Below are 21,554 nucleotides of genomic sequence, written 5' to 3'. Positions count from 1 at the left end.
CTCTATACCTCTATCCCCTACACCTCTATCTCTATCCTCTATCTCCCTAAACTCTATCTCTCACTCTATCCCTAAACCTCTATCTCTATCCCCCACCCCTCTTCCCTAAACCTCTATCCCCCCACCCTTCTATCCCCCTAAACCTCTATCCCCCACCCTTCTATCTCCCCTACCCCTCTATTCCTCTCGCCTCTTTTTCCCTCACCTGTTTATTGCCCCCTCCCCTCTTTCCCCAGCCTTCTTTTCCCCTTTATCCCCCCATGCCACTCTGCTCTATCTCACCTCTGTCCCCCCTCTACCTTCCTGCTCCCCTCATCTCTGTCCCCCATCTCCTACCCTTCTATTCCCCCCCTGCCCCTCTCTCCCTCTTCCCCCCTAAAACTCTTTCCCCTTTCCTCCCTCCTCCCCCTGCCCTTCTCTCCCCCCTACCTCTCACCCCCCTTCTCTCTCTCTCTCCCCTGTTCCTCCCACCCCCTGCCCCCCGTGTTCAATGACCACACACACACACATGGTTTATTGCACTGCCAGGCTGGGCTCCAGCAACCCCTGCGTGTGCTGGGCTGGGGGGGTGAGGCTGGAGGGGCTGGGGGCACAGACCCACAGGACCCCTCAGCCCGGGGGGCACCGCTCCCCACTTCTCTCTGCAGCCTCAGGCACCAAGAGCAACGGGGGGGGAATTTCTCCCTCCCTGGCACCACCCCCAGCCCGGGGCTGCTGAGGAGCAGCAAGTGCAGCTCGACAGAGCCGGGGGGCCAGAGGGCACTGACTTGAGGGGGGCTGGAAACACTTGAAGCCTGCTGGCACTGATTCACCTCCAGCTTTCCTAAGTGCTCAGGGAACAAAGCGAGGCCGAGAGCAACTTGCAGGGCAAAAGCCCCTTTGCTCCCGGCCGGGCAAAGAACTTGCCTCCCTGGAGCCTGAGCAGGAATTTCCTGGTGCCGAGTAAGCAGGGAGAGGTGGGGAGGGGTCCCCAGGGACTGACCCTCAGGCTGGGGGGGGGGCTCTGGCTCCAGCCTGTGGCACTTGGGGGCTGGGCAGGACAAACGCCGATTCTCCGAGGGTCTCTCCCTTCCTTCTCCCCCAGCTTTCCAGGCTGGATGGGTCATGTCGTGGTCACTGGGGTCACCTCTGCTGGAGCTTCTGGGGCTCCTGCAAAGCAGCAAACACGGGGAGTTGAGAAGGCTTCGATTTCTGAGCAAGAACTAAAAATATAAGCATGTTATCAATATCCTTCTCACCCCAAAGCCCAAACACAACGCTGGTCTAGCTGCTAAGAGGATAGTAGAGATACATTCTATATATTGCACATTATACTATCTGTACTATTTATAATACATTATTATATTAATATAATAGACATGTATTATTATATTTTATTACATTCTTATATAACATTTATATCATTGTTATAATATTATATGTTGCAGTATAATATATATTAGATATTATAAGAGTAGATATTGTAGTCCATAATGTTATACTATCTCTAGTGTCCTGTCAGCTTTATTCCAGACAGAACCAGAACAGGATTCCCCCCCCTTATCCCACACTGTTTCTGTCCTGCTCCAGGGCCTGGATTCTGCTCCCCAGGAATTGCTGGCTGCTCCAGTGGCTTTCCCAGGTTGAGCACTGTGACTTTGGGGGTGACCTGGCCAACATCATCTCACAGAATGATGGAATCGACCCTTTTGGTGAGAGAAAACCTCTAGAGAATCACAGAATCTTTAGGGCTGGAGAAGACCTCTGAGGTCACCAGGTCCAACCATCCACCCAGGAGGGAAAGAAAACAAACAAAAAACAAAACAAAACAAAACAAAAAAACCCAACTACCATCAAACACCACCACCTCATCCAGCCCAACCACTGCCCCGTGTCCCTCTCTACATGGCTTTGAAACCCCTCCAGGGATGGAGTCCCCATCCCTGCCCTGGGCAGTCTGTGCCAGGGCCCAACAACCCTCTCAGTAAAGAAATTTCTCCCAGTTTCCAATCTTAATTACACAATCTAACCACTACCACACTCCCAGCACCCCAACACCAACCCGAGGGCTCCCCATTTTGGAGCAGGTAGGCACAGAAATCCACACCCAAGCAGATGAAGGGGAACTGGGGAGAGGAGAGGAGACCGTGGGAATTAAATGGAAACAGAGTCACTGAAGCAGCAACACTAATATTAGTATTAATGCCCCATAAAGCATAAAAAATTATACCAAATCCAGTGGATACACAGGAAATGGGAAAGCTCTTCTCAGGAGCAGGGTGAGGAGGGAGTCCCTCCAGGAATGGCAGCTTTTGAGAAGAGGGAAAAAAAGGGAACAGAGGAGAGAAAAAGGGAAGATCTCCACCCTCAGCAAACTTCCTGCCTGCTAATCAGGAATGGGGTCCAGCTGGGTGCCTGGCTCAGCTGTTCTGGATTTCCCCCCTCCCGGCTCAAGCTCCTGACTCCAAACTGCAGCCAGTCTGTCCAGCCTGGGATCTGTCCCCAAAACACCAGGACAGGGGGTCCCCTCTCTGCCCTGGGCTGCCACCAGGCTCCCCACTCCTCCAGGGGGTCCACCCTGATGTCCAGTAGGAAAATCATCACCCTCTCTGACCTCCTGCTGGTGCCTGAAATTGGCAAACAGGACCCTGCAGCACAGCAGGGAATGACAGTCGGGGGTGTCCCGGGAAGCCCAGCAGAAAATGGGGGGGCTGTTACCCCGTAAAACCTTCCTGCTGCAGGGAAGCAGACAAAAGGAGTGCAGGGTGGGAGCAGAGCCCTGACAGGTCATGGAAAGGCTGGGGACAGTCCCCAGGGAGGCTGTTTGCAGGGACATGGGGTGAGGGCACCCCCTGCCCACCCTGCACCCCGATCCTGCACAGTCACCTCTGGAGCCAAACCTCTTCCCATTGCACCCAGCACGGAGAACTCCCCTCAACTCCTCCTAAATCCCCAAGGTCCTGCCTCTCCCGGCATCTCCGGCCAGTCCCGGCACCGCATCCCCCAGCCTTGCTCCAGGAGCTGTCCAAGGCTCCCCAGCCACCGATCGCCTTGATTTTTGGTTCTTCTTAATCACCTCCTGCATTCCTGAAGTCAAATCATCTGTAGAGACCTCAAGTCTTCTCTGCCAAGTTGGTGGTGCCAAGCAAGCGGGGGGCTCCCCAGATGCCCACCCCGCAGCGGGGACACACAAGGGACACACAAGGGACACACAAGGGACACGCATCCCCCTCCTGGCCACCTGCCCCGGTCGTTCCTGCTCCTCTCCTCGCTCCAGGCATCCTTCCAAGGGGATGGGAAGAGGGTCACTACTAGGGAGGGGAAAACGAGGATCATAAGGAACCCCCCATGGCACCTCCCAGGAGGGAATCTGTTCCATAAAAACCCTGGAGCCCCGCAGCATTCCTTGGAACAGCGCCAGCCGTTCCAGGGTCGCGGCCAGAGACCCCTCCCCTCAGGGCACGGATCCGCCCCCCACATTAGGTATAAAAACTCACCTTCCCGGGCGCGGTGGGACGCAGAAGGTTGGGAACGGGCTCCGAGGATGCCCAGGGAGCGGGGATCGCTGGAGAGGCTGTGGGATGCGCCGCTGGGAACGCTGCTGGAACGGGAAACAGGTCACGGTAGGGAATTGCTGGGGAAGACGGGGGGGGGGGGGTCCCCGGTGAGAAGAAGGGGTTCCCCGGTGGCAGAGCGGCTGCGGCAGTTTTCACCAGCATCTTCCCGGCCCCGCAGCCCCGACGACACGATGAGGGGCTCCGGCAGCACCAAACCCCTCGGCAGAGCATCCCCCGCCGGCCCGTTCCCCCCTCCTCGCCCCAGCTGGAAGAAAATCGCCTCTTCCACCCCTCCCCAAACACCCCCCCTGGGCCGGTGCCCACCCGAGGAACACCCGCTGCTTCTCCCCCACCCGCGGGGCAGCCGGGAGCCCCCCCGACCCCACGGCAGGACCCCCCACCCGCACCCCCTCCTCACCCACCTGCGGCAGCGGCTCGAGGGAGCGGGGGGCTCAGCAGGGAGGTCGTGGAGGAGGGGAAAGAGAAGGTTTAGCTACTCCCCCCGCCATGAGGCAGCGGGACCCCCTCGGTCCTCATCCTGCCCCGGGGTTGACCTGGGTGGGGGCTCGGAGTGGGGGTCTTGGGGGAGGGATGGAAGGAAGGATGGGGTGGTCTCGGGGAAGAGACCGGGGGCTTATTGGGGGGGCAGCAGCTGCATGATTTGGGCTGTGGGGCCGGGGTTGGGTGGAGAAAAGGGCTGGGAAAACCGTGGGGAGGGGCTTGGCCGTCACGGTGCACCCGATCATCACCTCTAGCAGTGAAGAGATGTTATGGGGGGGGGGGGGGGAAGACGGGGTGGGGTGGGGGTGCTGGACCAGAGACCGGCCGCAGGGGGGCGTGACGTCACCCGGGGGGGTGTGAGGCAATAGGTGCAGCTGCTCCTTCACCAGGGGTTGTCCCAAGGGCGGGTCCCTCACCCGGGCTGCCAGAAGCTGATCCACACAGGGAGTCCAGAAGTTTGCTTTAATCTCCGGTTCTGCACAGAGCAGGGGGCTGTTCCACAGAGCCAGCTCCCCAAAAACCACCACTTTTCTCAGGGCTTTTTTTTTCCCAAAAACATAAGGAAGAACTTGATCTCTGACATGACTCTACCATCACACACACCACAGGTCAACTAACCCCTTGCTTCCATGCCAAGGACCCTGCTCAAAGCTGCCACCATTCCTGCTCCAAGACTGGGGAGCTTCTGGTTAGTGGGGGTCCCTCCAGACTGAGGGTGTGAATCTTAGTCTGCTAATGGCTCATTAATATATTCAGAGGGTGATTTTCAATTACTCCAGCTGCTCCAGGCTGTCCCCAAGACAAGCTGTGGGCAGTGCTCCCCTCCAGCCCTGCCCTCTGTCCTGCAGGAACCTGGTTTGTCTCATTCTTACTGCTTCACTGTTATCTTGGCCCTGGTTTTATCCTGCCTGGCCTTTTATCTTCTCTTTTCTAGGATTTTGGTTTTTTTCCCTAAATTTTACTTGTTTCAATTAAACCCTGACATCAAACCCCCCTTCAAGACTTAAATATGCACAAGCTTTTAATCATTTCAGTATTGCTCTTATTTTCCTTCTTACACATTTTCCCTGTAATATTTTAGCAGGTGGTGTTTATCCAGAGGTTGGTCCAGGAGCTGCTGGAAGGAACAAGGACACCAATCACAGGTTCCCCTTTGGATGCTCAGGTTAGTGAGTGCAAATCCAGCAGCTGGATTTGGTGCTTGTTCCAGCTGCCTGCTGGGCCAAGCTGCTGTCCATGTTCTTTTCCCAAAGCATGTGACATGTGTCCATGGCATCTCTTCCCAGATTAGTTATTAGTATCAGGTTAACATGAAGTTCAACAAGCCCCTGCTCTTCCAAGTGAACGTGACCTGGATTAATTTTTATTTCCTTTGTTATGAACTATTGGGGTTAATACAATTCTCACATAGAATAATAGTGACAGTCCCTGGGGGCAACTGAGCTCTCCATAAGTCTTCCTCCACTCCCAAGCATAATTCATTAATTAAAATTGCTTTCTAGAGAGTTTCAACTCAAGTCCTTCCACAGGGGGTTGATGTCCACTGTCCCTTGCCTCGGGTGGGATGGATCCAGGAGCTGATCCCAGTCACCTTCCCTGTGGTGTCCATGGTCACTTCTCCTTCAGTGGCTCCTCCTTCCAGGTCCAGATGTGGACTGTCTCCTGGTTAGAAGTGATGCACAGGCGAGTCCAAAGGCAGGGGAGCTGGTTCAGGTACCTGGGAAGGGATGACAAAGACAACAAATAATGTGTCAACATTCCCTCCCCTTGGAGAGCATCTGTTCACTCCCTGTTCTAGTGCTGTTCCCTGGATGAGGTTCACCACACAGGATCTCGCTCCTTCCCTGGCTCTTGGAGTGATTCTCTCAGTGAGGCCACAGGTGGAACATCTGTCCACTTCAGGTGAGTTTTCTGGCACAACTCAGCAATTTGTCTTTCAATGGGCTGATTCATTTCCTATCCCTTCCCACTAGACTCTGGATTCCATGGAGTCTGCAAGTCCCATTTGAACTGTAGAAACTTGGACACTCCTTGGACCACTTCTGCAACAACACGGGGCCCGTTACCACAAGACAGGCCCTTGGGCATTCCAAACCTAGGAATTATCTCTTTCAACAAGATTTTAGTAACTTCCCTGGCCCAACTGGTGCAGCAAGAAGCCCCTGCCCATCCTGACAAGGTGTCTGCCCAAACAAAGCAGGTACTTGTACCAACTAGATTTTGTTAACTCCAAAAAATCTATTTGCCAGTATCCCCTGGAGTGATTCCTCTTTTTGTGCTTCCTGCTGGGGGTTCTCTTTGCATCTCAGGGTCGTTGGTACAACAGATCTCCCACCTTTTCACCAGGGGGTCTGTTCCAGTCTGCATCTCTGGCCCAGTGGCAGATCTTCCACCTCTGTTCACCAATGAGTCTGCACCCGTGTGAGTTTCCTCCTGTCACCTCCTAGGAAGGGTTTGGTTTGGTTTGCCTCCTCCACTGGGATGCAGCATAACGTGTCCTTCAAATCCCAAACTGTAAAATAAAAACATTTATCTTGGGCACAAAGGTAGGCAGTGGATGTGGGTTGGGAACAACAGGATGCACACCCACAGTTATCCCACTGATTTATCTTATGTCCTGAACCAACCCATACCCTTGAGACCCAGGTTTCTTTACTGGTAACACAGGAGTGTTAAACTCAGACTGGCATTCCCATAACAGTCTAAATTTTAAAAAGGTGTCAGTTAATACATGGTGTCAGTTAATGGTTCCAGCCCTTTGTGGGCTTCCAATTTTATGGGATACTGTTTCTTTCCTATCGGATGAGCTCCAGGCTTTAACTCTATCTTCATAGGTGTCAGGTTCTTTGCTCCACCTGGTTCTCCACCTGACCCTCTGCCCAGCCAGCAGCCCTGCTCCCACACACCCCATTTCCATGAATTGCCACCCATATGGGATGGCCCCATGTGCTGAGGGGCTCCTTTCCATGGGGGTGTCCAGGGGGAGGAGCATGGGGGGGTCCCCCTGGATCCACAGGTCAGCCCCCTGGTACCTCCCAGGCTCTGCTGCTGGAGGAAGGGTCCCAGCATGGCCTGATCTGGGGACACAAAGAAGTGGGCTGTGGGTTACTGGGTCCCCCACACAAAGTTTTTTAAGTGTGTCTATAAATAAAATACTCTGCTCCTGCTGCCAACCAGGGAAAGAGATGAGAGTGGAGAGCAAGTCTCTCTCAGCACACACCCTGCTGTATGTACAGCAGCAGAGACCAAGCTGATCTGGGATCCTGCCTACCATGAGCATGCTGCACTTACCAGGACACCAAAAGGTGATGTGGAAAGCCAGGAATGCCAAAGTGGAGGACAGGGATCTTGTTCTGTCCCATAGCCTCTGCTGGCAGAGCGCTCAGAGAACACCAGCACTGCTGGATGGTCACAGGCAGCTGGCTCAGAGCACTGAAAAGGGATCAGTGTGTCAAGTGCTAGTAAAGAAAGTTATTTCAAAGCTTTGCAAGTCTCCAGCCTGTTGAATCAACAGTTTCTCCACCCTAGTCAAACAACAGGATTAGTGGTGGGATCTATCCACCTGCCACTCACCCGCACGCTCTGGGAGGCCCCGTAAACCAGGGCCACTGCCAGGAGGAAAAAGCCCCCGGCAAAATAACTTCTGTGCTCAAGTGTTCAAAGTGGAGAAAACCTCCCCAGCTCAGCAGTCCCTGCCAGCCCCTCACAGTGACAGGCACGTGTTTGTCTGCTGCAGCCCCCCAGCCCCTCCTGCCGGGCAGCAGGAGCTCCAGCCTGGCACAGGGCAGTCTGATCACTGCCTGCTGGGAACACACATTAGTCTGGATGAACGATTCCTTTGGGCAGCACAAAGGGACAAGGCCCAGGCACTTACATCAGCTCATAATTCCTCCGGATTGTTTCAGGGATGTTTGGCTTTGTAACTCGAACTGCCTGGAAAGAGAGGCCGAGGCAAACGTGGGGCAAGCAGCCAACAGCCACGAGCCAAGGGGAGCCAAGGCTGGGCTGGGCTCTGCCACACAAAGCTCCACGTGCTCCACAGCTCTGACCAGCTCCAGACCCACACAGCACACGTGGGACTGACCCTTCTGACACCACAGGAGACTGGCCCCTGGGCAAACCAGCACCCACAGCAACACCCAGGCAGACCCAGCATATCAAACCTGGGAGGAGATGGGAAGGAAACTCTTCTCGTTCCTCAGCTCAAACAGCCATTTCCTGGAAGGGTTCTGCTCATTCTCCTTGTCCTTCCCCACAATCTGCACCCCAACATCTCCAACTGCAACCCCAATTACCTGGATGATCAGGCCGGGGGCCATTGTAGTCAGGTCTTGCTGAAGGGCCAGTTTCAGGTTTTCATCAATCTGATCTGGTTAGAGGAAAACCAAAAGAGAAAGTAACTGCAAAGCCCACAAGGCAGCTTTGCTGTCAGCACTCCAGCATGGGCTGGGATGGCTCAAGACTGCTCATTCCTGAAGGTGGGAACACGTGCAGGTCTGATGCAGAAGCACCACAGTCCAGCTACACCCTGACTGATGAGGAACTGCAGCTGTGCCAGCAGGAGACAAGAGAACATGGAAAGGCAGGGATGTGAACTGGCTGCAGGAGTTCTCTCCACAGGCTGCAAACAATCACCAGTACCATCTGCTGGGCTCAATGGACAAGCAGAAATTCCAGAAGAAAGCACCAACCCCTGCTCCAGGGACAGGCTCTCAGGACAGCAGTGTTCCCAGGAGGGGCTGTGGGAAGGGCAGAGCAAAAAGGAGAATGTCACAGCCCTGGAAGCCATCCCATGGCACTGCTGGGTACAGGCTTGGGGGTTGCTGTCTGCAGCTCTGGCTCACAGGGAAGTTCAGCCAGGAGCTGATGAAGCAGCTGCTCTGGGTCTCCTGCACCTGCTGGCAGCTGTGGGGGCAGAGAGGACATCGATCTGCTGGACATGCTGTGCCAGCTCCAGACCCCAGCCAGGAACATCCAGCCCAAAGAGAGTCACTGGTGGCTTAAGACAAGCTCCTGCTGTGCAACCCAGCAGCTCTGACCCATTTCACAGCTGTCAGCAGCAGCTGCCCAGAGCTGGGGGCTCCTTGGGAAAGGACCAGGACACCCCCCAGCAGCCCCTGCAGGAGCTGGGGGGACTGAGCCCTGGGGCTGCAGCCCCTGCAGGGGCTGCTCAGGAAGGGGAGAGCCCCGTGGGAACAGAGGACAGGAGGCTGCACACACCCTGTGAGCTCTCAAGCACAAACCCTGCCCAGTCTGGGGCCAAAACCACTCACAGCAACACCCTGCCCACAGCCAGCACTGCAGGGAGGTTCTTCTCCATCCGCAGCCAGAAACAAAACACTCAGTGACTGCTCTTGTCTCTCCCAGGAAACCACAGCTCCTCCTCAAAAGATCTCCCACCTGCTGCCACCTTCCCAGGGAAGGGCAGGCAGCCCTGAGCCCACCCCCCAGCACCAGCCCTGAGCCCACCCCACAAACCAGCACCTCTTCCTGGGGAGTTTCACTGATTGCTGACACTCCACAGCACCAGCTGATATTCCCGTGGGGTTTCAAATCCCAGCGCTGGGGATAAAGGCTGCCCAGGTCACTCCCCTCTGCCCTCAGGACACCCTGCCCCTGCACCCCTCGCTGCTCCCAGCTCTGCGCGTGTTTTGGACGCTCCAGGGCTGGTACCCCGGGGTGGGATGGGGACCCTCCAGGTGCCCCGGAGGGAAGCGGAGCCTTTTCCTCGGGGCAGCGGTTCCAGGCTGCGGGGCGGGCGGGGCCCCGAACGCCCGTGGCTGCCGGGAAAGCAGCGCCAGGCCCGCCCTGCCTGCCGCGGGGGCCGCTCACCGGTAGCAGAGGCCGATGTGCCCTTCCTGGAGCTCGCGGAGGGCCGAGGAGAGCGGAAGGAGGCGCGGAGCTGCGGGAGGAGCTGCGGGAGGAGCTGCGGGCGTCATCACCGCGCGACCCGCCCTGCCGTGCCCCGGCCGCACCGCCAGGCGGCGCCAGAGCCGCGCGGCGAGGAGACGCGGGTTCGAGACCCGCCTCGTCCCGAAGGGAATTTGGGGAGGGGGCTGCGCACCCGGGAGTCTGCGCTCCAAAGAACGCGGGGAGCAGAGCGGCTGCCTGGTGGGGTTCCCACGGGATGCTCGCAGACGGTTTTCCTCTCAACTGACGTCTATCTGATGCGTGGGAGCCACTGCACCCACCCCCTGACCCCCAAACCTCCAGCCCCCCCATAACGGAGCCCCCTGCCCCTGTTTTTGGGCAAACTCAGCAGCAACAACGGGGGAAGGAGCAGGCGACACAACCCACCTTAAATCTTCTCCCTCTCGAATTGTTCAAGTAGCCTTAAAAAACAAACAACAAAACAAAACCACAACAAAACACAACATGGGAGAGACGCAAAAAAACGTCAATAAAGCAGAATAATTTGAGCTTTACACTCGACAGATCTCCGAGGGGTATATATAACCAACCTGTCAGGAGGATTCAGAGCCGGTGAGAAGGAAGGGATGAAATATCAAGGATATTTGTCAATCCAAATTTTACAGCTCTTAAATAAGCGCAAAAGGGCGCCAGGGATGAAATAGATTCTGTACGAGGGGGAGTTTTTAAAACGCTGGCCCAGATTTAGGGCCTTGATAAAATGTATTAAATCTTTAAAGGTTTTAATGAATCTAGTATGTGTTTCATAAATCACAAAACTCTGCTCAGCCCCCTCGCAGTTTAATAAGGGCAAACTAGGAAATTGCTCCGAGCTGAAGCAAAATACATTCATATAATATTGAAAAGTAATAGATTTTTAAATGTGGGGTGTTCTGGCTCGCAGGCAAGGTTTTGCTTCATAACATTGGTGCTATATCATTACCTTGAATGGGAAACCAGCTGCAGCCACATGTTTAATAGCATCAAGATGTGAACTAGCACAAAGGTAAATATTATTTGTAATAATCCTGAAAAGAGTTTAAAAAAAAAAAAAAAAAAAAAAAGGCCAAAAAAATCATTACTTCTGGACCGGGGGCCAGGAACATTCGGTGGTGCCTGTGCCGGGGCTCTCTGGTTTTTTAACAGCACAGGCTGTTTTATATGAACAAATGGTTTATTACACCCGCTGCTCTCCAGCACTTCCCAACTTTTTCATCCCAGCCCCGTTCCTCCTGCCCCGCAGCGGTGGAGCCCGTATAAAAATATCTCGTGGGTTGGCCTGTGAAGTTAATTGAGACACACGCTGGAAGGTCTCTGGGCAACTCTCGTTAGTGCCGTGGTCCCAGCCCGCCCGCAGCCCCCCGGGATCTGCCTGGGCTCCATCCCTGCTGGGGAGCAGGGAGGGTCCCCCCAGCCCAGGGCACCGAACCCCCCGGGGCTGCTCCTCTGGGACCGGCCCCAAGAGCTGTGTAAAAGTCTGTCTAAGCTCATTAGCTGTCACAAGTAACAATGCCGGGCTGGCAATAAAGGCAATTTCGAGCCTGTTGGCCATTAATCACTGCCTGACAGTTGTGAATAGGGGTGGAAAAACTCTGTCCCCACGGCTCCTGCTCAGCGTTTAAGGTTACCTCCGTGCACAGCCAGGGCGCCGGGCTGGAAAGCTGCTACTCACCAGTTTCATCCCCATCCCCATTCCCTTCCCCATCCCCATCCACCAGTGCTCCCAGCACCCTGGGTGAGTGCACAGTGCTGCTGTAACTCACCGTGGCCCCGCTCTGGGTGCAAGAGCCTCCTCATCCGAGTGCCGGATGGTGTGGGGACTGTTTATTGCCTGGGGAGCCCCCAGAGTCATCTGGCAGAACCCCTAAAGTGCCAGGAACTCTTGCAGCTCCCACCAGAGCACACTGGCAGCTTGGGACTGAATTTGCACAAGGAAGACATGAAGCTGCTCCATGGCTGGAAGATGAAGGGGCAGCAGGAGGGAAATCCCAGCTGGAATGGGGGCTGTGGCAGGACCTGGGGGCTGCGGGTGCTTGGCCGGGCCCCTGCCTGCTCTGGCATGGCTTTGAAAGGGAGAGGAGGTGGGGAGAAGGACTGCGAGGGGGGAAATACTTAACAAATTAAGTCTATCGAGCATTATTTGCAGATTACGGTGCAGAATTGTGTTAAAGTATGTCCGGGCTCGTTACATGTCACTGCTAACAATGCAGCACTTGGCAATCAAGGCAGTTCCGTGGCATTGGCCATTAATCATCCCCTGACAGTCCTGAGCTGGGAAGGAGGAAACTGTTGCCATGTGCTGGCTGCACCTCGCTACCCTCGCTGCCATGAGGTTCCCTCCGAGTCCCTGCCCACCAGGACAGAGGGTCCTGAATCCACGTCCCAGCTTCTCGACGGGCACCTGGGACACGTGGAGCACAGGGCTGGCACTTCTGCCACCGCCACGACACGTCTCATGGTGTGAACAAGCTCCCAGGGTAACGACCCCCTCCCGGAAAGGAGTAAAACACACAGCATCTTCCTCTCCATCCCCTTGCTCGCCCCCCTAACCTTGTGGCTGAGGGGCTCATCATCCCCAGGGGGGTGGTCCTGGTGGCAGCCAAGGCTGTCAGCCCAGCACAGCTCCGAGGCTCCCGTCGTCCTGCAGACGCCAGCCCTGTGGCCAGGTGCCAGTGTGCCAGGTCATCCTCCCAGTACAAAAAGCCATGTTTCCAGTCCCCCAGCACTGTTTTCTAAAGGGAAATTATTAATGGTACTTGGAAACCACAATTCATCCCGGGAAAGAAAGTAAGACTTACCCGAAACATGCGTGAGAATTAGCACTCAGATCAGCTCCTGGGGCAGAGGAGGGGACGCTAATGGTAAACAAAGCCTTTCAGTGCACAGGGGGGAGAAAAATACCCTGGGAAAAACATGAGGTGGAGAAGCTGAGATGGAGCAGGGGCAGAAGAGGGGTTGCCAAAACCAGTGCCCCCCCAGCTGGAAACCTCCTTCCCTTCTTTCATCTGCTCTGCAGCCAAGATGGTCTCCTGACGCAGCACGGAGAAGGATGGATGCTGCTGGCAGGACCCAAACTGGGCATTCCCAAATGTCCCAGAGGTACTGGGAACCAGGGAGAAGCAGGAGGGGTTTTGCAGGACTCCCTCAAAAGGAAACAGGAACCGGTGGCATGGATTTATCACCCAGTCCCAGAGATAAAAACAAGATCTCTGCCTTGATCTCTGCTCTGGATCACGACAGAGCAGGTCCCGTTCAGTGAGCACTGCAGAGGAGCTTGGAAAGGGCTCCAGGAGGGTGATTTATTTGTGGGATTCTGGGAAGGGCTGGGGAAGCCTCAGCGAGGTGCTGAAGACCAGGTCAGGAGTCAGCCCTGTCTCACTGATATATTTAGAGTAGGATAATATAAGCGACAGGAGGGGAAAAAACCAAAAAGTGCATGGAGGCGGCGCAGATCCGTCCCCTTGGCCGGGGAGTTACTGGATGATCTGAGCCAGGGAACAGATAGTTGGATTTCCCTAGTTTCTCCCTTCAAATAAATCACAACTCCAGAGCCCTTTAAACTCTGCAATATGATCTGTTCCAATAAGGAAGGGAATGAAAGGCTGCGTCTCCCTGGAAGCCTCCAGAACCATAAATCTACTATGTACAAACACATACCAGATTTCCAAGTGCATTTATTTTATTGTATTGTTTTAACAGAAAAATCAAACTGCAATAAACTCAGTCCCTCATTAGCTGTCTCTGTGTCCAGGCCAAACGCCGCTAATGAACAAGATCAGGACAAAGGAATGTGGCTGCTGGTCAAAAGCCTGGCTGGGCACTGACCCCCCCGAAAGGCACTTCCCTGGGAGCCCCACAAAGGTGGCTGGATGGGGGGGAGCCCAGGGGCTGGTCCTGCAATGCCCATCTCTGCAGGTTTCCTGGGGTTTGGCACCCCAAATTCAGCACCCCTGCGTGGAACCCAGCATCCCTGCCATGGATCTGGTGTCCTTGTCATGGATCCAGCATCCCTGCTATGATTCCAGCATCCCTGCCACGGATCTGGTGTCCCTGTCTGGCCCACACCACAGCAGCTGGAGTTTAGTTGTGGTCCCCAACACTGGGCACCTCAAGTGAGACACTGAAGAGCAGCGTGGAACAAGGGGCAGGTTGGGGGGACATGTGTGTCCCCATCCCCCCAGGCTCTAGGGGACCACCCAGCATGGAGAGGCACCTCTGACCTCCCCAAGCATGGGCTCACACAACACCCAAACCGGCCAGTTTTAGGGCTGTTGGTCATTAACCATCCACTGACAGTCCTGGAGGGTTTGGCTGCTCCCCCAGGTGGGACAGGGACATGCCTGGCACAGGTGGCAGCGTGGATGGCACCATCCCCTGGGACCCCCATGGAGCATCTGCTGGCTTCTCCTGAGAGCCCCAAAGCCGTGCAGGGCCCAGGCACTGCATGGTGCTGTCACATCCCGACTGCAGGAGACGCAGCAACTCAGTTTGATGGGGGGAAAAAATGGAAAATAGACCCCGAGCTGCCTGGGAAGGAACAGGGAGTCTGTCGGCAGGATTTATGGCGCTGGCACGGCCGAGCTGGAGAGCCCAGAGCAGCGCCCAGTCCCGCCTCAGCCCACGGAGAAATTCCTTACTTATTGAATCACATTTGTCATCCCTAAATACATATGCAGGCCCGTGTTTCTGAATCCATAAACATCTTTAACTAACTCCGCTCAGCGAGGCCTCTTTCAGCAGTAATTTATATTTAACTTTTTCCATATGCGGGGCCTGTCATTGGTGTCATTTCCGGGAAAACCAGGGGGGCTCGGGGGGGATCTGGGGGGGCTGGGGGGTGCAGCGTGTCTTGGCCCACTGGAGCAGCCCAGCTGCTGGCACGGCGCGAGAAATCCACCCCGGCAGAGCCAGGGCTCATTAATCATTTGAACTACTAAACTGCCAGCTCCTTTCAAGATCTTTCAAGAAGTGTTTTCACCCAAAATAGAGTTGAAAACGCGCCGGGCCCTACTTTCAGAGTCTCATCCATCTGGCCATTATGGGGAGCGTCAGGCGGCTCTGACAGACAAGGCTGCTCTGTTCGAGGGGCCCCGGCTCCCGCAGCCTGTCACACCGCGGGGCTGATGGCAGCTGACAGCTCCATTGGGACCCACCAGCAGATAAAAGGGCCCTTCACTGCCGCGGGGAGAAGGGCACGGGGGAGAAGGAGCAGGGACACCCCGGGGTGCTGGCGGGACGTGAGGTGCCAACAGCATCCCTGGTCCCTGCTCTGCCCTGTCCTTGCACCCTGAGAAAACTGGCCCCTCTCCACGGAGGCCCCTGGAAGGGGGTGCCAGAGAGGGGTGTTGGGGTGCAGCCTGGAGCAACAAAAGGCTTGGAGCTTGAGGGGCTCCTGTGCCCTCTGGCTGTGCCACAGCTCAGTGCCCAGCTCTCCTGGTGCCCTCACACACATGGAGCACCCCTGAAGCTGCCAGGGCTCTGCCTCCCCCAGAATTCCCCAGCCAGGTGCTGGATGCAAACTCTCAGAGCTCAAGCAGCACCAGCCAAACCCCAAAAGCAGCAGGAGAGACCCCAGCAGTGCCAGAGCTTCAGCCACAGGCTCTGCCCCAACACCAGGATGCACCAGCAAGGGTCCTGGCTGCTGCAGCTCCTGGCAAGAGGCTGCCTGGTGCTCCCTGTGCAGTATTCCCTGGGGAGAAACCCTGCCGAGCCCAGATCCCATAGCCTCCTCTGGCATTTCACCCCTGGAGAAGGCAGGCAAGCTCCCACGGACAAGAGCTGGCACAGGGGGGTCCAGCGGTGCCGCAGGGTTCCCTCGCCGGTGCTGTGCCGGTGCGAACAAGTCAGAGGAGTTCAGGAATCACCAAGGGGGGTCAGGGCACAGCACATCCCTGCAGCCAGTGGGGTGGGCACCAGTGGGCCCTTCCCGAGCACTTGCTCCAGCACAGAGTTCAGCCACAGCCCAAGGGACGTGGAGAGATCCCATGGCTTCTGGATCCATTTCCCAGCTGCTGGGGTGGCAAATTCCCCTTCCCAGTTGTTATCTGGGGCAGGTTGAGCAATAATTTTCCAGCAAACCTCAGGCTGCTCCGTGCCTGTGACGAATCAGCAGTTCCCCATGAGCCCAGCTCATGCTTTGCTCCGTGTCAGACATTTCCCACAGAAATGGCTCCTCCCACCTCAGAGGGAGGATGTGGCCACTGTCCTGCTCCAGCCCCATGGATGTCACCAAGCCTGTGCAGGGAACTGGAACCAAACCCCACAAACATAACCATCGCTCCAGGGCTGCAGGTTGGCTTTAAAGGTAGTGATAAAGCTCCCAAAGCTGCCAGATCCTAGGGATACCACAGTTCCTTGGGTTCCTCCAGGTTTTGCTGGGCCAGGAAGGCTCCGTCTCTCAGTGCTGGAAGGGATGATCCTGGTGTTTGGGACATGAGGTGCTGGTGGAGTCTTTTTGCAGCCCGCACAGTGTCAGGCATGTGCCCAGCTCTGCTCAGTTCTCTGGGGTCAGCTCTGCTGGGGTGGCAGCAGTGTCACAACAGCTCTTCTGGCAAGGGTACATCCCGCCTGGGTGCGTCCTCGAGGAGGTCATGTGCCCTGTCCCATCTCATGGAAGGTGGGCTGGAGTCAGGGTGAAGCTGCTCCGGGAGGTTTCCATAAACACTGTCAGAAAACATCACGATCTGTGGAAATCTGTTTGTTATTGTGAATTGAGCTGAAGGAATAAACTCTGTAAACTGAGCTGTCAGCCGAGCATCTCCCCCCGCGTCCTCCAGCGAGCGTTTAGCCGAAACATTTGTGTGTGCAGAGTTATGGCTCTTCAGTTATTCATCAGGATAATAAAGAGAGAGATAACTATTGCCCATGTATCACCCTAATGAGCAGGATCGCTCACCTGTGCCGCTGGAAATCTGTGCCAGGGCTGTGGGGAGAGGCTGCAGCCCCAGCACTGGGCTGGCTCACAGCCTGCCAGCTGCCCCAGGCTGGAGTGCTGAGTGGGACCTGGGATTGCCACGCTGAGCCACTGTGGGATCTGGGATCTGACATTGCAGAAGAAGTGGGGGAAGCCATGGTTGTGGATCCTGCTGGATGCTTCCATGGAGTAACCGGTGACCAGTCAAAACCAGGTGCCCAGATACAGTGGGAAAGATGTCCAGGGCTGCCCCATCTGCTCCACGTCACCACCACTGGCTGCTCCCTTCCCAGCTCTGGCACGTGGCTGTGGCAGCAGGAGCTCTGCCAGTGGTGTTGGATGCCAGGACCATCTCCAGGTGTGGGACTGTCCCTCCAGGCCCATCTCTCCAGGTCTGCTCTTGGCGCACACAGCACGAAGCATCCCCCAAAGCAAAGGTCTGACACCCATCTGGGCGTGGGGATGCTGGCAGGGGGACAGGAGATGTCCACACCACTCCAGCTGCGAGGACACAGAGCCCGTGTTCTCCGGGGCTTCCACCAGGGCTCAGACAGAAAGAAAAGCTGCTTTATGCAGCTGAGGAACTTCTCATCCACCCACCATCTTGGCTGCTCTGGCCATTGCCTCTGCATCCCGACCTGACCTCCTCTTGGCGGCCACTCCAGCCCTCGAAGCCTTGGTGCTCTCTGAAACGCCTTGTCCGTCTGCGGGCAGACACCTCTGCATCACCTAGAAGACACGGGGGATTTGCGTGCAGGAGAGGAAGGAAAACAACAACCAAAAAAAAAAGACGGCCTCTCTCTTTCATTCACATATTTATTGGGTGGACGGATCATCTGCGGTCAGATGGGCTTCGGGCTTTACAGACGGGGATATTTATACGGCGGAGCCGTGTGGCCTGTGCAGCCAAGTCACTCCTTCCCCAGCACAAGGTATAATGTTGCTTTTGTTCAGCTGCCTCCGAGGCCCCGGGGCAGCAAAGAGCCCGTGCTGGCCGGCCAGGCCCCTCTGCTGCTCTCCCTGCTGAACCAGCCCCAGTCCCGGCTCTTTCCACACTCACCGCGGCCCCAGCAACTGCCGCAATAAATCAATAGGAAAATAGAGGCTGCCAGTTAGACTAAACAAGTGCATTTGCAAGGATTGCTAACCCTCATTAATCACTCTGACAGTCCTAAAAACACATTTCCCCTTTAATGACTGTATTTGGATAATCAGAGCTTTTTCCTCGCGGCCCGGGGTGACTGACGGCGGCCGCGATGGCAGCGAGAACCGGCACTGGGGTCACCAGCAAGTCAAGCACTGGAGGTCCTGGCACCTCAGGGCTTGGACCCACCACCCCCAACACCCACCCATGTTATCCCTGCCAGTTAAACCACCCCCCCACCAGCTGCGTTTGAAAAGGCCTTTTTTTTTTTTTTTTGTAGCTCAGTGTTCCCTTCAGGTGACTTTTGCCTCCTGGAGAGGTTTGAAACCTTGCACATTTTTCTGTATAAATGATGCAACACATTAATGCACAGCACATTATGAAAATGGTAATTCAAACCCATACAACTCTAAATTAAGCCATACATTATCCGACCCACTCAGCCATATATTTTGCAGAAAGACAGGATTGAATCAAATCAAACCGAAACTGTGGAGTGCAGGTTGTTAGACAGAATGATTAATAAAGTGCATCCCAGTGCTCTTATTATAAAATGAATTCTGCACTAACCTGGGTATACATTAGATAGGGAGTTATTTAATACACTGGCAACACAATCACTCCCTAGCAGATAAAGCCCCGAGTGCTGCCTGTTATCAGATGATACTTCGCTGTGTTTACACAGCCTGGCCCTGGTGCTGCAGTCTTTAGGGAAGGGAAAAAATATTCCTCAGGGAACACTGCACACGGCAGGATGCATCTGAGCAGCATCCAGCTCCCAACACCAGTGGGGAGGAAGGTGCGCGGGCTCGGGGGCAACCTGGTGTGAGGAGGGATTTAGGGGAGATAGGTCCTTGCCATGAGGGGGGGGGATGCAGCAACAGTGGGGCCCACTCTGGGAGAAGAATTCTGGCAGCCCCTTGCCCAGGCTGCTCTGTGCAGCCCCTTGCTGGTAGGCTCGTGGCTCGTGGCACACAGACTGGTGCTGGCAGCCCTGGCGTGGCTGCTCTGGGCCCTTGTGCCTCGTGCACACCCACAGACACCACAGCATTGCCCTGGCACGAGGCTCTCCAGTGGCACGGGCAGCAAAGACACCTGGACACAGCCAGGGACAAACAAGGTGGAACAACACGGGGCGGCGGGGACGGGCAGCAGGCACGGCGTTCTGGAGCTGCCGAGTTCCAGAGCTGAGACTGGGAACCAGTGAGACTGACACTGAGCAGTGTCACCTCAGGACCTGAGGGACCTGGGGACCCACAGGGAGCAGCCATGCTCTGAGGGGCAGAGAGCCCAGTACCCCTCCCAGTGCCACCGCACACCCCGCAGCAGAAGGGACGGCAGCACTGGAGCTGCCCCAGCAGCGCTCTGCCCACTGCCTGGAGCCAAAGGGACATGGGGACACGGGGACAAAAGACACTGGTGTGGCCACAGCTGCCTGGGCCTGACACCCCTAGCCCACCACTGCCCACCAAGCAGAGAAAACAACCACAGCAAAGCCCCCACTGCTCTGAATCCACCTCTACGAATCCCAGACCATCATCCTGCAAAAATCCCATCCCGGAGGAGCAGGGTCACCAACAGGCACAGCCAGATCTGAGCCACAACACAGCAAGGGACAACCAGGGACTCCCAAAACCTGCCTCCTCCAAGCCCTGGGGATCTTCGGGACGGCGCTGCCCACCCCTCTGCCAGCCGAGGGCACACCGGCCCCCAGCACCACCAGCATCTCCCAGTTACAGCCACCGGTCCTGAGTCTGGACCCTTCCCACCAGCCACACGCCCCCGGCCGGGCTCGCAGGGCCCGGCATGAAAATGAAAATCCCACCGGCAAAGCAAGTCCCTCTTCTAAGCGCATTATTTTTCAGCTCAAAGGACACAAAGGAATTCAAACGCGGGGCATCAGGCAATACAGAGAAGGCAATTAACTGGGATTAATTGCATGACTCACCCGAAATGCAACAGGAGGGAAGCACTCGGCAGCAGGGAAAATAGAAGTGATGTGGGGCAACCGGAGCACGTCGGATTTCAAGGGGGAGTGGGGGCACGGCCGGGGGTCCCTCGGCTAAGGCTGGGCTGCTGCTGGGATACAAGCCCCTTCCATGGGGCCTGGGGGAGACAGAGGGGCGGCAGCAGAGCCCCCCAACCCCCGATGGCCTCCTGCCCGCCCTGCCCACCGCAGGCAGCTCCCAATCCCTGCCAGGAGGGATGAACCAAGCCCATTTCGGAACCATTTGGCACCCCCGCCCCCCACGCGCACATTTAAGAAATTAAATGGGGAGAGGGGGATCAAGCCCTGGCGCCCCCTCCCAGCCGCCCTCACACTTCGGGAGCGGAGCCGGGACCCCCTTTCTACTGCAATTCCGTCCTTCAAACTACATTCCTGCGGGCTGCAGGAATGCCACCCGCTCCCCGCAGCATCCCGAGGGGCTCGGGGTGGGGGGGGTCTCTTTGTACCGATTTCAGCTCCGACGCTTTCTCGAACGTTCCCTCCGCCGCCGCGCACCACCAGACCGGCCGCTCCCCCCTCCGGGGCACCGCACACACGAGGGAAAAGCACAGGGAGTGTGTGTGTGGGTGGGTGGAGGGGGGGTCCGGACACCCCTTGACACCTTCACCAGCCCCCCCCCGACCCAGCCGCGCCCCCGCAACGATGCCCGGAGCTGCGCGACCGGTCCCGGGTCCCGGAGCCCGCGGGTACCAGGAGTGGCCGCTAGGTGGCGCCAAGTACCCGCCGCCCCGGGAACTGCGCCCCCCGAGGTCCGGGCACCGTGGGCAGGGGTCTTGGGGGGGAGTGGGATGAGAGAAGACACCACAGGGTGAATATAACCAAGAGTCATTTATTAACAAAATCAGACTTACCAAGCCGGAGCTCATCCACCCGCCACGCTCGCCGCCCTCCCGCTGCTCCGGTCCTGCCCGCTGCAGCCGCCGCTCTTCGGGGTCCCCCCCCCTCCCGGGGCTTTTGGAGGGGAGCACGGTCCTGGCACCCCCCGGTGGGGCCCGGAGGCGGCGGGGAGCGGGGTTTGCCGGAAGCAAGAGCCGCGGCGTGGGAGGAGGGAGGGGTCGGGGAGGGCAGGGCTGAGCCCATTTGTGGCTGTCCCCCCCCCCCGCCCCGCCGGAAAAAAAAATATTAAAAAATAAAATAATAAAAAAAAAAGATTAAAAAATTAAAATTACATCTGTTAACTTTACAAATGAAGAGGAACAGAATTCCAGAAGGAAAAACGCGGAGGAGGAGGAGGAAAATGAGGTGGGTTTTTTTTTTGTTGTTGGGGTTTGGTTTGTTTTTTGTTGTCTCTTTTTTCCTTGTGTGTCAGGAGTCATGCAAGAATTTCTCGGGGGGGGGGGGGGGGGGGGGGGTGGGAAAAAAAAAATAATGAAGAAAGGGCAGGAAAAAAAATTTTCAAAAAGAAACAGAAGGGAAAAAAAAAATAAAAGCCCCACATCTGCAAAGTAAAGGTTGGGTTTTTTGTTTTGTTATGGGTTTTTTTTTCTTTTTTTTTCTTTTTTTCTTTTTTTTTTTTTTTGGACACAGACTTTTTGCATACCA

Source organism: Apus apus, chromosome 26, assembly GCF_020740795.1.
Source record: "Apus apus isolate bApuApu2 chromosome 26, bApuApu2.pri.cur, whole genome shotgun sequence".
Lineage (NCBI taxonomy): Eukaryota > Metazoa > Chordata > Aves > Apodiformes > Apodidae > Apus > Apus apus.
The sequence above is the reverse complement of the archived record's forward strand: the minus strand, read 5'-3'. Positions refer to the sequence as shown.